This window comes from Hylobates moloch, unplaced genomic scaffold, assembly GCF_009828535.3.
Source record: "Hylobates moloch isolate HMO894 unplaced genomic scaffold, HMol_V3 SCAFFOLD_8, whole genome shotgun sequence".
NCBI classification, from domain to species: Eukaryota; Metazoa; Chordata; class Mammalia; order Primates; family Hylobatidae; genus Hylobates; species Hylobates moloch.
Window position 1 is genome coordinate 76267706 of NW_026652283.1, and position 13715 is coordinate 76281420.

The 13715-nt window shown below is 57.1% G+C and overlaps 1 protein-coding gene across 2 annotated transcripts in view; it reads right to left on the bottom strand.

Moving 5' to 3' along the window:
- PRKCD (protein kinase C delta) overlaps nucleotides 1-13715 on the bottom strand; it is a 30909-nt gene that overhangs the window by 16165 nt on the left and 1029 nt on the right. The window contains exon 2 of one of the 2 annotated variants that reach the window (XM_032161283.2): nucleotides 10803-10914. The exons of the other annotated variant lie outside the window; for it this stretch is intronic. The gene's annotated coding sequence lies outside the window, so the exon portion shown is untranslated. The remainder of the gene's footprint in view (nucleotides 1-10802; nucleotides 10915-13715) is intronic. 2 annotated transcript variants of the gene reach the window in all.

A 13715-nucleotide genomic window follows, 5' to 3' on the forward strand; every position in this document is an offset into this window, starting at 1 on the left:
CCACATTCCCTGCCCGGCCCTGGCTCCTACTCAGTGATGTGAGAGTGGATGTGCAAGCTCACACCTGAGCCCAAGTCCAGAAGCCTTCAGCCTGACACCAGCAGGTGGCCTGTGTGCCAGGCCAGCTGCCCTTGACCTCTTGGTGGGCCAGGGAGAGAGGGCCAGCTGGTGGCTGCTGCTGGCTGCTCCCCAGGCTGCAGCATGCATGAATCGGCGTGTGTGAGGTTGCACGAGTCTACAGGAATGTGATTATATGCAGCCATGGGAGTGGGTGGCACATGGTGGGCACTCAGTTAATACTGGAGTGAATAGCAAGCTGCGTGGGCCTGGCCTTGCACATGTGAAGGAGTCTGGGTGAGCATCCCAAACCCGTAAGCAAGATGGACATCTTGCCCCTCTTGCTGCCTGGCTTGGCCCTGAGGGTCCAAGAGATCCAGCACCCAGGTGAGTGCTCCCTGGGTCTGGAATGATTGGCAGGTCCGGGTCCACACTTCCAGGGCCTGATCCCAGCAGATGCAGCTCTGCTGTTAGGAAAACCTGGAGACCCAGCTGGGGCAGTAAGCAACTTCTGAGTGCCTCGGAGGATGATGAGGGTTGAGGGGACAGGGGCGCAGGGATAAAGGAGGAGCAAGTGTGTTGCAGGTGGCCTGGGCTCCTAGGGGAGAGAGGCTCAGGGCAGCATATGTGGCAAAATGATGGCCAGGCCGCCTGGGTGCTGCACCCTGACACCAACATTGCCTTGGCTGTGGACTCTGTGCAGGTCACTTGGCCTTTCTGAACCTCAGCCCCATTTCCTGATGAGGAATAGTCTCTTGGCTCAGGGTTGTGGTGATAATGAGAACTCATGTAGGATGAGGGCCACAATCAACACAACAGGCCACGGGGAGGGGGGTCCTCTTACCACTATCACCCCCTCTCACTGCAGTATCCATCCCTCACTGTGCACCTCCCTTCACAGTTTACAAAGCACACTCGCATCCCCCACCACATCCATTCCCCCTGCCCAGCAGCCTGGGAAGACAGTCCTGGTTACAGACCCCACTGCTCAGAAAGGGAAACCAGGTCTCCATGAACATACAACTCAGTCAGGAGCACCAGATGCTCCAACACTGGCCAGCCAGGCCCTCCTCCCAGCAACCGACCCTTGGGGCCCAGCCCTGACAGCCCGCAGGCTCCATGGCTTCCCCTACCCCTGGCCTGCCCAGCAGGAGGTATGCGTGGGGACCACCCCAGGACTGCATGGAAGGTGGAGGAGATAGTGGGTCAGAGAAGCCCCAGGAAGGTGAGGCAGAGCCCAGGACCTGCCCACCCGAGGGTGGCCCTCCAGCTCTCTCAGGCCACACTCAGAGCAGCTGCTGCTCACAGTTAGAAGCCACTGGAGGGAAAACCACAACCACAGCAGGACCCAGCCCTAAACCTGCACTGCCAGGCTGCAGTGCCATGAAAACTGGGGAGCCATGGTCTTCGTGGGCTGCCCCAAGATTAACCAGCAGTAACCATAGGGTCAGACCCAGCCTCCTAGGACTAAAACCAGGGCATGGGAGCTGGCCAGGTTCTGCCACCTCCTCTGTCCCTATTTGTACTACCCAGAGCCGCACATCTTCTTCCATCACTGCGTGACCCTGAGAGAGGTCCTGGGCCTCTCTGGGCCACAAGTCCCTGCCCTGCACAGCAGAGTCAGAGTCTGCCCCCTACCTCTCAGAGTGTATGGCAGGGAGGAGGGGGTGAAGCAGCAGCACAAAAGCAAGGTGTGCTGACTATTTATAGCCCCCATGCAAATAGGACCCGGGCCATGGGGGCCCCAGAGGAAGACCGCTGGCTCAGCCCCAGACTCATGGCCACTCTGCAGGGCCAGGGGGTGCCAGGGGCTCGACCCCACACAGCCTCCACGGGACAAGTTCCTTGGAGCCAGCTGAGGCCAGCCAGGCCTTTCCCAGCTGCCTAAGGGCTCCTAGTCTCTATTCTGCTTCTCCAGCCTACAGCAGAGGCAGCTTTATGAAGCAGAAAGCACCAGACTAAGGGTCAGTGTCTAGGTATGAATCTTGGCTCCTCCACTTAGAAGAAGGACAGTCCTTTTCTGAGGCCGACAATGTCGCAGATTACCTCTGTAATTACATTAGCTCACTTTATCCCTATGCGGGTCCAGAAGGGATTTTACTGATGAAGAAACCGAAGCTCAGAGAAGCAAAGTGACTTTCCAAAAGGTCACACAGCCAGTAAGTGGTGGAAGAATAAATCCAGGCCTGCCTGATGTTGCAGCCCAGGTCCTTTCCAGTATGCCATGTTGGGAAGAAGAGACAAAGAGAGAGAAAAGGGTAGAGGTGGACAGAAGAGGGTAGAGGTGGAGATGGATAAATGTGCCAGGATCAGCACACACAAACACACATGAAGACAGAGAAAACAGGGAGGTAAGGGCTCCAAGAGACAGGTACCCCATGCTTGACCAGTGGTCTTCCCCCCTGACCTCGCCACTTGGACCAGCCTCCATTTCCAAAACCCAGGGAAGGGCCAGGCACGGTGGCTCATGCCTGTAATCTCAACACTTTGGGAGGCCGAGGTGGGCAGATCACCTGAGGTCAGGAGTTCAAGACCAGCCTGGCCAACAAGTGAAACCCTGTTTCTACTAAAATACAAAAATTAGCTAGGTGTGGTGGCGGGCACCTGTAATCCCACCTACTTGGGAGGCTGAGGCAGAAGAATCGTTTGAACCCGGGAGGTAGAGGTTGCAGTGAGCTGAGATCATGCCACTGCACTCCAGCCTGGGCAGTAAAGTGACACTCTGTCCCAAAAAAATTAAAAACAAATAAAATAAAACAAAAACAAAACCTAGGGAAGGCTTGGCCACACTGGATCCCAGCCGCAGGGAATGTGAGCCCCAGATCAGCAGCCCAGAGGTAAGGAAAGGCAGTAGCTAGGTCAGGCCAGAGAAGGCAGGTCACCTCCTCTGGGACAAATGGAAACCTGTTCCCAGCCAGTACCCGGCAGTGGGCAAGGCTGGCCTCAAGGTGATCAGAATGACCTTGGGTTTGGAGCTCCCGGGCACAGAACTCCTGGTTGTCTCCAGCAGACAAGTATGTGTGCTGCACATCCACACGTGTGCTGGTGTATACCAGCACAGGAGGCTGGGGTGAGGGACATGGCCTGAGGAGTGCCAGCAGGAACAGGAATGCATTTGCTAATTTTTCTACATCACATGTCACTTGTTGGATAATGGTTTTGTCAAAGGTGAAAAACCCCAACAAGCCAATCTCTCCACAAGAGATAGGTCTTCAGAGACCGACATGCCCATCTCCTCATTGTACAGAAGAGGAAACTAAGGCCAAGGTCCTGCAGTGAGGTCCCCTGGCTCCCAGATCCGGCCTGGTCCCCTCCACCCCATCCCTTCCCTGGTGTTCGATTCTGCCTCACAGGCCACAGGACGATGCCTGTTGGTCAGAGGAGTAAGCTGGGCTGGAGGAAAGAGGCTTGATCAGGCTGCTGGGGAAAGGTGTGTGAGAGCAGAGGGAGGCTGCCTCAGAAATGTCAATGGGAGAAATGAGGTGGCAGGCTGAGGTCAGGACAATGAAAGACCAGTTGCAGCCCCTGGTGGGTATGGGGGGTCTGGTTCCCTTGAACAGACCCCCGGGGAGCAGAGGATGTCCCCCATGCCACCTACTGCAGCCCTCTCCCACACACACCTGACACTTGCCACGGAAGTCACAACTGCATGGCAGGTGGCACAAAGTGGGGGCCCTCCTAAGGATGCAGACTCTGCCTGTGGGAGTCCATAGTGCAGCCTGCCACAGCCTTGTGGATGAATAAAGGAGAGCGGAGGAGACCAAGGCCCAGGCAGGGGCAGGAAGGACAGTGAGAGGAAGTGTGATCAGCAGGAGGGTGCAGGACTGGTCCCGGCAATCATGGCAGTGCAAGGGGGCTGGGCATGGTGGACCTGCCAGGTTGGGTAGACAGGTGGGTGGTAGCTGGGCTGGGAGGCTGGCTGCCTAGACGGCCTTCCCAGCGGAAACAAGGCAAGGAGGCCATGTGGGTTTCACAACCCAGGAAGTGGGCTCCGCAAGAGGAACAGGAGGTGGGAGGGGAAGGGCTAGCAAGACCCTTTAGGGTTCCTCCACCAGGGCCCATCCCCCAGCCTCCACATGCTCAGCCCTGTGCTAAGAACCAGATCTATGGACTCAGCTCACAGCCAAGTCCCAGAGCAAGGGATACTCCCCATACCTGCTCCTCCCAGGACAGGTGCCTCATCCCCCAGCCAGGGCTCCTCCTGGGCCCCTCCCTCACCCCACACAGACCAATCAGTGCCTGTGGCCTCTCCTCCCTTTACTCAGCTCCCTCCCGGTGGTCACCATATCTGGTCCCTCCCCTACCCATTCTTCCCACAGCTGGGAACCTCCTAGGCTCTCACTGCCCCTGGAGAAAGCCCAGACCTCTCCAGGTCTTCCAGGCTACCCACACCCTGGCCCTGTCCTGCTCTCTACCTCAATCCCTGCTCTGGCTACTCTGTGAACATGTATCTCATTTCCCAGCCCCCATGTTTTTGCAGATGCTGTTCCCTCAGCTGGAACGGCCTTCTGAATTCCCACAGATCCTTCCAGGCAGCTCAGAAGGCTGGCCCTGGTGGACCCTTCCCACCTCTCAGGAAGCTAGCTGCTTTCCCACTGGTAACCTCTGCCACACCAGGCCCATGGAACTTACAGCCTGGTGGGAGCCAGTCACATAAATATGTGGTTACAAAGGATGGTAAGACCTCTGTAGGATGCGCCACGCAGGCAGTGAGTAGTAGGGAGTGAGGGGGGCTGGAGGAAAATGGAGGCTGCAGGGACCTGTTGGCTGGGGGCCTTCGATCCGAGGGGTCAGCAGGAGCATAATGGCCTGCCCTGCCAGAGGGTCTGGAAGGGTCAGAGGGGCAGGACTTGGGAGCCTGGCTGTCATCGGCTCACATCCACCCCTGCCAGTTTGTGTGGGGTAGGGCCTCCCTAGAAGAAGGCCACCAGGCACAGGCCTCCAGTCACCAGCCAGCCCTAGGATATGAGGAGTCCTGGGCTCAGTCAGAGGTGCGTGCCCCAGGTACCCCTGAGAGAGGAACAAAGGCCCCTTCATGGCAGGAGCCAGAGAGCCAGATCCTGTGAGGACAAGGGGCCTCTGTGAAGAGCCAGGGTGGGGGATGCAGCTGGGCCTCTCCACGAATAACCACACATGTGTGCACACAGGCACACTCGCCAACCCAAACGGCACATAGGGAGCCCCACTCGACATCAGACACACACGCACACAGTTGGAGCCACAGGTACGTGCACACAGTTGGAGCCACAGGTACGTACACACACTGCTATGATGACTCAGGGGCACACACACACACAGAAACACACCCCCACTCACCGGCTCTCACATCTCAACAGACACCCAGGCCCACACAGACCACACCCGACCACATAGGCTCCACATGCACCTGGGGTGCCACAAGCTGTAATGTACACACTGGCACAGAGATGCTCCAGGCAGACAAGAAACAAACATACAGGCCTGGAAGGACCCCACATCCCTGACTAGAGTCTGGCACCATGAAGTCCAAATGCAGCTTTTTCCACAGCAGCCCCCAGGCACAATGGCTGGGGAATGGAGGAGGGGCAGAAGGGCAGCTGGTGTCAGGCTACGCTGGGCCTTTCCACCCAGGGAGGCAAAGAAAGTCCCTCTTGATCCAGAGCGAAGTCTAAAGTGTGTAAGGGAAAGAGTGGGCTGGTCAGGCACATCACTGGGCAGGCCTCCGCCTGCCCGCCCACCTGCCTGCAGGACCTTGAGGCTGTGGTGGAGGTTGAAGGTCATAGGTGGCAGTCACAGGCCTGGCACACAGGGGGAGGGGAGGGCTTGAACCTGTCCTGGTAGGGCAGCAAGCCGGGCACCCCAGGCGCAAGTTCCATGAGCTCCAGGCTCACTGTGCAGAAACCAAAAGAGAGGTTGAGCAATTCAACCAAAGCCACAAAGCCAATGGGGCAGACCCAGGGGGAAGTGGGGAGAGAACCTCCAGCTGTAGTCCTAGAACTGCCCATCTGGCCTCCAGCGGGGTGAGGGTATGTGTTTGGAGGTGGGAACAGCTCCTCCATCAGCCCCCAGTACAAGAGCCTTACTCCTTAGCCCTTCTTTCTCCCACAGAGTTCCCATGATTTTCCAGATGGTTTACCATTGGAAACAATCGTTTTGTGTTTGGGAGAAGGCAAGATGGCCACCTAAGCCTTTTGCCAGTCATCCCCAGGATCTGGGCAGGACCCACATGATGCTTCCCCACTTTGGGGGTCTTGAAAAAGCTGGGAGAGAGGCAGGACCATCCCGCATGGTGCACCATCCCACAGCAGGCAGCAGACAGAGGAACCGGCGAGCTTGGACCTAGACAGGCCTAGCTAAGATCTGCTGCCTGGGTGCTCCGCGATCTTGGCCCAAGTGCTCTGGTGTCTTCCAGACTTCCTTGGATCAGTGGGAAAAGAAGCTCTGTTAAGCCCCCCAGCTGCAGGGTGCCCTGTTCTGGCCTGAGGCTCTGGGCAGAACTTGGCTGAGACAGGCAGCATGAGTCCACTGGCAGAGGCTGGCCAGCTACTGCCCCTCCCGGGGCTCCAGCCTCCCTGTCTCAACAATGGAGACCTCTAAGCTTTCTCCAGCCCTGACACTGGAGGACCCTGAGATCCTCCTCCCGCCCCAACAACCCCAGCCCACAACCTACACCACGCAGACATCTGATCCAGCCTCAGGCCTTGGCCACGGCCTGCTCTGCTCCGCCTGTTTACCCAACACGGCCATAGACATGATCCAAAGCTTCCGGAGCTGTTGTGAAAACAGCGGCTCAGCCACCACAAGCCTGCCCTCCTGGGTGCCTTGGCAGAGACCTTTGAGGGACAGCCATCCCAGTCCTGTTCCTGGGCCTCTCAAACGCTCCCCCACCCCTTAGAAGACCTGTTGAGCCCTCTCCTCCCCAATCCTGGCTTTAGGCTCCCTGTCTCTGGGCCCAGACCCTCCTGAACTTCAGGCTTGTGGCCCCACCTGCCTCCCTGGCTTCACCACATGAATGACTCCAGAAGAGCTCAAGCCTGCCCACACCAGTCCCCCGCCGTTCCCCTCCCAGCACTCCTCATCCACTAAGAGTGCACGAGCTCAAGCAGTGGCTCAGGCCAGACAGCTCCCCCTGCTCCCCACACAATAAGGCCATCCCGTCTGCCATTGCAGCCTGTCCTCAAGTCTCAAATCCTCTCCTCCCACCACCACCATCCCCAGGCTCTGCACCTGCCTTCTGACTGCTCTCCATCCTCTACCCTGGCCCCAACGGTCCCCCTGCTCCAGCCACCAGATGGGGCTTTTCAGACAGATTTTGTCACCCCCTGCCCAAGCCCCCAGTGCCTCCCATTGCCCCTCTGACAAGCCCAGACTCCTCCCCTCAGCCTGCTCCATGCAGTCTGCCCCCCGCCACCCCCCTCCCCATCGCCGTTACCTCCCTGACCTCTCGGACGGCTGCCTTTCCCTCACTCCTGTGCCCCAGCCACGCTGACCCCTTTCGGTTCCTGAAGCAGCCAGTTCCTTCCCGCTTAGGAGCCTCTGGGCTTGCTGTTCCGTCTTCCTGCTCCACCCCACCCCACACAGTGGCTCTTTCCCATGGTTCATGTCTCACAGGAGACCACACCCCCTGATCTGCCCATTTCACAGATGAGGCAAGTGGGGAGCAGTCCAGTCCCTGGCTCAAGGGTGCACAGCCAGTAAATACTGAGCAAGAATTCAACCAGGGTCTGTCTGATGCCCGCAGAAGTCCTGCTCCTAAGCCTTCAGGATACCCTCAACCACACTTCCCGCTCAGGCCCATCCATCTTTTGCTCTCCAGCCCTCAGGCCCCTGCTGTTTGCATCACTGTCCTTACCACTCCTCAACACTCCTCACCCCCAGCCTCTGGGCCCCACACAGTGAAGGCCAGTGCTTAGCCCAAACATAACTGTGCTGACCTTCTTCGTGTCCCTGTGACAGGCTGGGCCCTGCCCCCAGCTGCCATGGGTGTAGGGGGTTTTCTAGCTCCCCCTACTCTTCCAGCCTCCATCAGTCCCAGATGCCCACTCCCTGCCCCAGACCAAAGGCTGACTCCAGGGGTCTGAAGGGTAAGCAGGCTAGCAGGAGGACTTACGTCCACCCCCTCGTTCCCAGCCAATTCTCCCAGCCTAGTGTCCTGCAGGAGGCCAGAGCAGGAGAGGGCCAAGGGGAGCCCTGAGGGGGCAGCAGGCAGCTGCAGACTGCCTTTCCCCTCCCTGCATCCATTTGTCATGAGATCTATTTTCTCCCTATGAAAGGGAGTGAGGGGGAGAAGAGCAGGCAGGGGCTGGACTGCTGAGTGGGTGGAGCTGCCACTGGAGGCAGAATTGAGGGGGATGAGGGAGTCAGAGACCTGGCTCCTCGGCCAGGCTCCATAGCCACCTGGCCATGTAACACTGGGCCAGTGCCCAGCCCATCAGATAATAATACCCCCTCATCAGTCCCACTTGCTATTTTTTGAATAGCTCCCATGAACTGGGCTCTAAATGCTTTACATAACTACAGTTTCTACTCATTCAACTCTGACAATGCGCTAAGCACGATGCTAGCTACTTTGCATATGTTATCTGTCATTTCTGCACAACCTCATCAAGATGGATGCTATCATTATCTCATCTGTCAGGGGGAAACTGAGGCACTGAGTGGCAAAGCCACTTGCCCACGTTCATTCATAGAGCTGCTGGGAGCTGCCTAGTCACTGAGATGCAGCCCAGCCATCACCTCTCTCAAGGGGGCCATGCCTACCAGAGTTGATGCTCTTGAGCCTCGGCTTACAGGCTCAGAACAAGAAAGGAGCCACGGTTGTGGGGACTGCAGGGGACTTCGTGACCTGCCCCCTTGCCCTTCTCCTAGAGCCCCCCAAAAAGGCCTGTGCAGCCCTGGCAGTGAAAAGCCTGGTCAGTCAGCCTAACCCGGTGGCCAGACGCTGCTCCCCTGGGCAGGCAAGGCAGGGGTGGAGCAAGGCGTAGAGCCGCGGACGGAGGGCTGGTCAGTCCCACTCCAAAACCACTTCCTGGGCAGCTCAGAGGAAGTGAGCCTCCGGAAACGCCTTGGACAGATGGGCCTCTCCCCTAGGCCCAGGCTTTGGGAAGTGAACAGACAGCCCCTGCCAACCTCTCAGTCCCTAGAGCCCAGCAACTCCACTCCCTCTAGGCATGGACGCTGTGGGGGACACAGGAGTTGACAGGACCCCCACTCACTGTGAGCACCTTGGCCCCATGGCCAGACAGCCTACTTCCTCTGCTGTAGCAGCAGGCACACGGTGCTGGCACAGCTGACACAGCCTCTCCCCGGCATTCATGCCTCCCATCTCCCATGCCAATCCCTGGTCGGCCTGGAGCCTGGGGCCAGGTGGGCAGGGTGGCTGCTGAATGCATGGGCAGAGCCCACCTACCAGGGTGGCCCAGCCTCCCTTACTGAGATCACAGCCACACCTGGAACTTCCCCCTCAGGTGCCAGATGCAGGCGACCTGGCTGGGCTGTAACTCTGACGAGGGCCCCCCTTCCTGACCCCAGAATGGGCACAGTGTGGTATGTGTGGGCAGGCATTTGAGTGCATGGATGCCAACAGTAACTGGGAGAGCATTTGTGTGTGTGTGAGTGTGCCATGGGTGGCTGCATGTGAGCACCTGTGTACCTGCATGCCCACATGTGTGGTGCACGTACAGGAACTCATGAGTCTGTGGGTGTGCGTGCCCACTGCAGCACACCAGGTTTAGGGATAGGTCCAATACACAGAAGGCCCAGTGAAGACTGCTCCTGTTCTGCCCCAACTCCTACCCCGGAGTGAAGGCCCTGACCTCCTTTCTGCCCCCTAACCCAGAGTCAGGCCCGGGAAGGCCAGCCTTTATGGCTCTACTCACAGACAGTGGGGTTGGCTGTGGGGGTCTGCTCAGGGAGCACTCCTGGAGGAAAGACGGTCTTTGCTATCCCCCCACTGTTACTCCCAGGCTCCAGCTTCATTAGCACCCATACTCACCACCAGAACCCTGCTCACTGGGGCCCGGTCACCCAGTCACCAGCCTGGAATGAGTGTGGAGTCACCCACAGCGATGTTTTCATGGTAATAGGGCTGAAGGAGGCAAGGCTCGCCCCAAAACAAGGAATTTCTAGCTTTCTGAGGGGCTTCAGAGAGACTGCAGCCATCCCAGCATTGTTCCAGACTCTGCCTAGCTCCCCTTGAATCTGGAAGCTGAAGAGAGGGACTGAGCCCTGCTCGGGCTCCAGAGAAGCTGGGGAAAATGGAGGGGCCTGGGGTGTGGAAGACAGCTCAGCTGTACCTGGAGCTGGAGACCCCATTCCATCCCCATGCAGTGTCCAACCCACTGTGGGGCCCACGGGGAATCTCAGTGTCTTTGTGTGATGATGAGGACAGTTTGAGGCAGATACAGGGCCATGGAAAAGCTGATACATCCACCCTCAATCCTTGGCCCACGAGTCACCCTCTCTCTAACTGACCAAAAAAGTGTTACTACTTTTTGCCCCAAATTAATGGTAGGCCCCAGGCCTCTGAGCTCCAAGGCGAGAACATTCTGGGGCCAGAGCCAGGTTCCAGGCAGGAAGTTCCTCATGAGCAGAGAGCCCCTAATAGGGCAAACAGCTGCAGCCTCTGGGCACACAGGGCCCACAACCAGATCTAGGACTCTGCACGCAGGCCCAACCCCATCCAGTCCCACAGCAAAGGACAAGGAGGCCAGAGAGGAAGGCTACATCGGCGCACCATCCATCTGCCTAAAAGAACTCAGTCCTACCTGGGGCTCCCAGCTCCCGCTTGTCTTTACTCCTGGATCCCGCTGCTGCTGCAACGCACCAATCACCAGGAGAAAAGGGCCTGCCCCCTGGCCTGGCCAGTTCCCTGCAGACCTGTAGGAACAGGAGGAAACAGCTGAGCCGGTAGGCACCGCCAAAGAGGCTCTCCCCAACCGCCAGTCCCAGCATGGCTGACAGGCCCAGTTCAGTCTCTCCTGGCACTAAAACCTCGGGTCTCTCTGGATGTGGCTTTCCCTTCCTTGAAACATGGTGCTGGGCCCAACTTTTCCTGGGCACCGCTATTTGTCCACTCCATGTTAGGGGCTGGAACACTGTGTCCCTGCCCTCAGCACATTTCCAGCCTGGTGAGGAAGCCAATAACACAGCAAAAACCTGTTCCTGACCCTACTGTCTGCGGGAGGTTGCCCTGCAGGTTTAGGAGTCCTAGGGTGCAACAAAGTACCACCACTTTATGTCCTGGGGCAATTCCCCTGAGCCTCAGTTTTTTTAATGGGGAAACTACTAGGCCCCTCTCCCCAGGTTGTTCTGAGGTTCCAATGATGTGGCGTGCCAGCTCCTGTGCTGGACTCACGTTGAGAATGCCAAATGAATAGTGACTTTTTTTTTTTTTTATGTGGCAGGGTCTCGCTCTATTGCCCAGGCTGGAGTGCAGTGGCATGATCTCGGCTCACTGCAACCTCTGCCTCCTGGTCTCAAGTGATTCTCATGCCTCAGCCTCCTGAGCAGCTGAGATTACAGGGGCACGCCACCACGCCCAGCTAATTTTTGTATTTTTGGTAGAGATGGGGTTTCACCATGTTGGCCAGGCTGGTCTCAAATTCCTGACCAAGTGATCCACCTGCCTTGGCTTCCCAAAATGCTGGGATTACAGGTGTGAGCCACCGTGCCCAGCCTGAAGAGTGACATTTTTTAATCTCTTGTTTTGTGCCTTATAGTTCAGGTGATTCTCACATTACTATTGTGCCCATTACACAGCTGAAAAAACTGAGGCCTGGAGATATCCTGGGAGGAAGAAATGGCAAAGGTAGCAAGGAACTCTGTCTCGTGGCTGAAAGGCCTAAGCATTTTTCTCTGAAGGCCAGCTCAAGCCTCTAAGAAAGATTCTGCTCCCCAGATGTGAACCCCTCCCCCAACTAGAGATCCCCATCACCATTCCCTGGGGGCAGAGGCATCCTTGGCTTTTTGTCTGTACTTTAAATTATTTCTAATTTTAATCTAAACTGTGCCAGCTAAATGGTGTCAGCGCCCTGCAGTTACAGCTCTGAATCACCCCCCACCCCTGTCTCCCCCATCGCTACTACTGACACTAAGGGCTGGTGAGGGAGAGGCTGTCATGCAGGCTGAACAGGGCTAGGTACTGGGGGGTCTGTCGGGGCATCCCCCCTCCCTCAAGCTGCTTGGTCAAGGAGATGGGAAGAGGCAACAGACAGGCAGGAAATTGGGTTGGATACTGTCTGGGCTTTCTTTAGCCCCAGCTCCCAGGAGAATGGGAACCATATAGCTGGGGGTGGGGACAACAAAAGACTTCGCATGTGCTGTGTTCTCACTATGGGCCAAGACTGTGTTAAAGGACCTTTAACATAGGAACTTTTGTCCTCACAACTTTCTCCATTCTGCAGATAAGGACACTCAGCCTTGAGAGGCCTAGCTTGGGTCTCTTGCTATTAACAGGCACAAGCAAGTATTGGAGCCCAAATCATTCTTGGGTACAGAGCCCGAGGTCTTGGTCACAACACTACAAACCCCAAGACTTGCCCTCTAGCCCTCTCCATGTGCACACCCACATCCTCATGGTCTCCCACACACTCACACACACCCCCACACTGGGCTCTCACCTTCCTTCCCAGCACTGTCACCACACACCTTGTCACACCCCCTCCTGCCGCTAACACCCACGCCCAGGCACTCTCGGTTCCCCACAGTCACAGTCATTCCCCAAGCATACACCGGCAGTTTCATAGACTGTGTCCCACCAGTCACACACTCCTACCGTGGCCACACACTGCCAGGCTTACCCCAGCACTGTCCCATCACATAGCCCTCACACCACCCATCAGCCAGGTACAGCTGCCCAGACACCTCACACCTCCCTGTCTCACACACGCACGCACACACACAACCACACACATCACACATGCACCATACAGCCTCCCTCTGCTGGCCTGCTCACCACGCCCCAGCTCACTCCACAGCAGGAACGAGGAAACCCCAAGGATCAGTCCCCTCCCTTAGTGACCAGGTGAGCCTGGTCACAGAAGCTCAGTGGCAGAGGGAGAGCCACACGTGAGTACACACACATACACACACTTATACAGATACACTCACACATGAGCCTGGTGGGTAGGCACCCAACACCAAGGGCTTCCACAATTAACAGATCTAACGTACTCATGGCCAGTTGGTCACCATGATATACCCAGTGTGCAACACTGAAGCTTCCAGACACACAGGGACACACACACTAGCAGGCAAGGACACACAACACACAAGAGTCTGGTGACAACAAACACACCAAGAATGGTACACACAGTTGCAAAAGACACACACAGAGCCTCAGGACACAAACAGACATACACACATACACACAAGCAAGTCACACATGCGAAAAAGGACACACATGCACAGGCAAGTCCCACAGTGACAGCACAGAAGCTGACACAGACACACAACATACCCACACACCCAGATACCAGTGACTTAGCACAAGAAGACAGCGTCCAAGCATACAGGGTAGGCGTCAGAGAAGGGGACCCCCCCGCCCACTCACAGCAGATCCTTCTGACCAGGTTTAAGGCGGGGCTCGGTGGGGCTCTCCCCTGCCCCAAGAGAGAGGGAATTGGGGAAGTGGGAGCAGTTCCGATGGTGCTTTCCTTCTGCCTCTCCATCACCAGCCA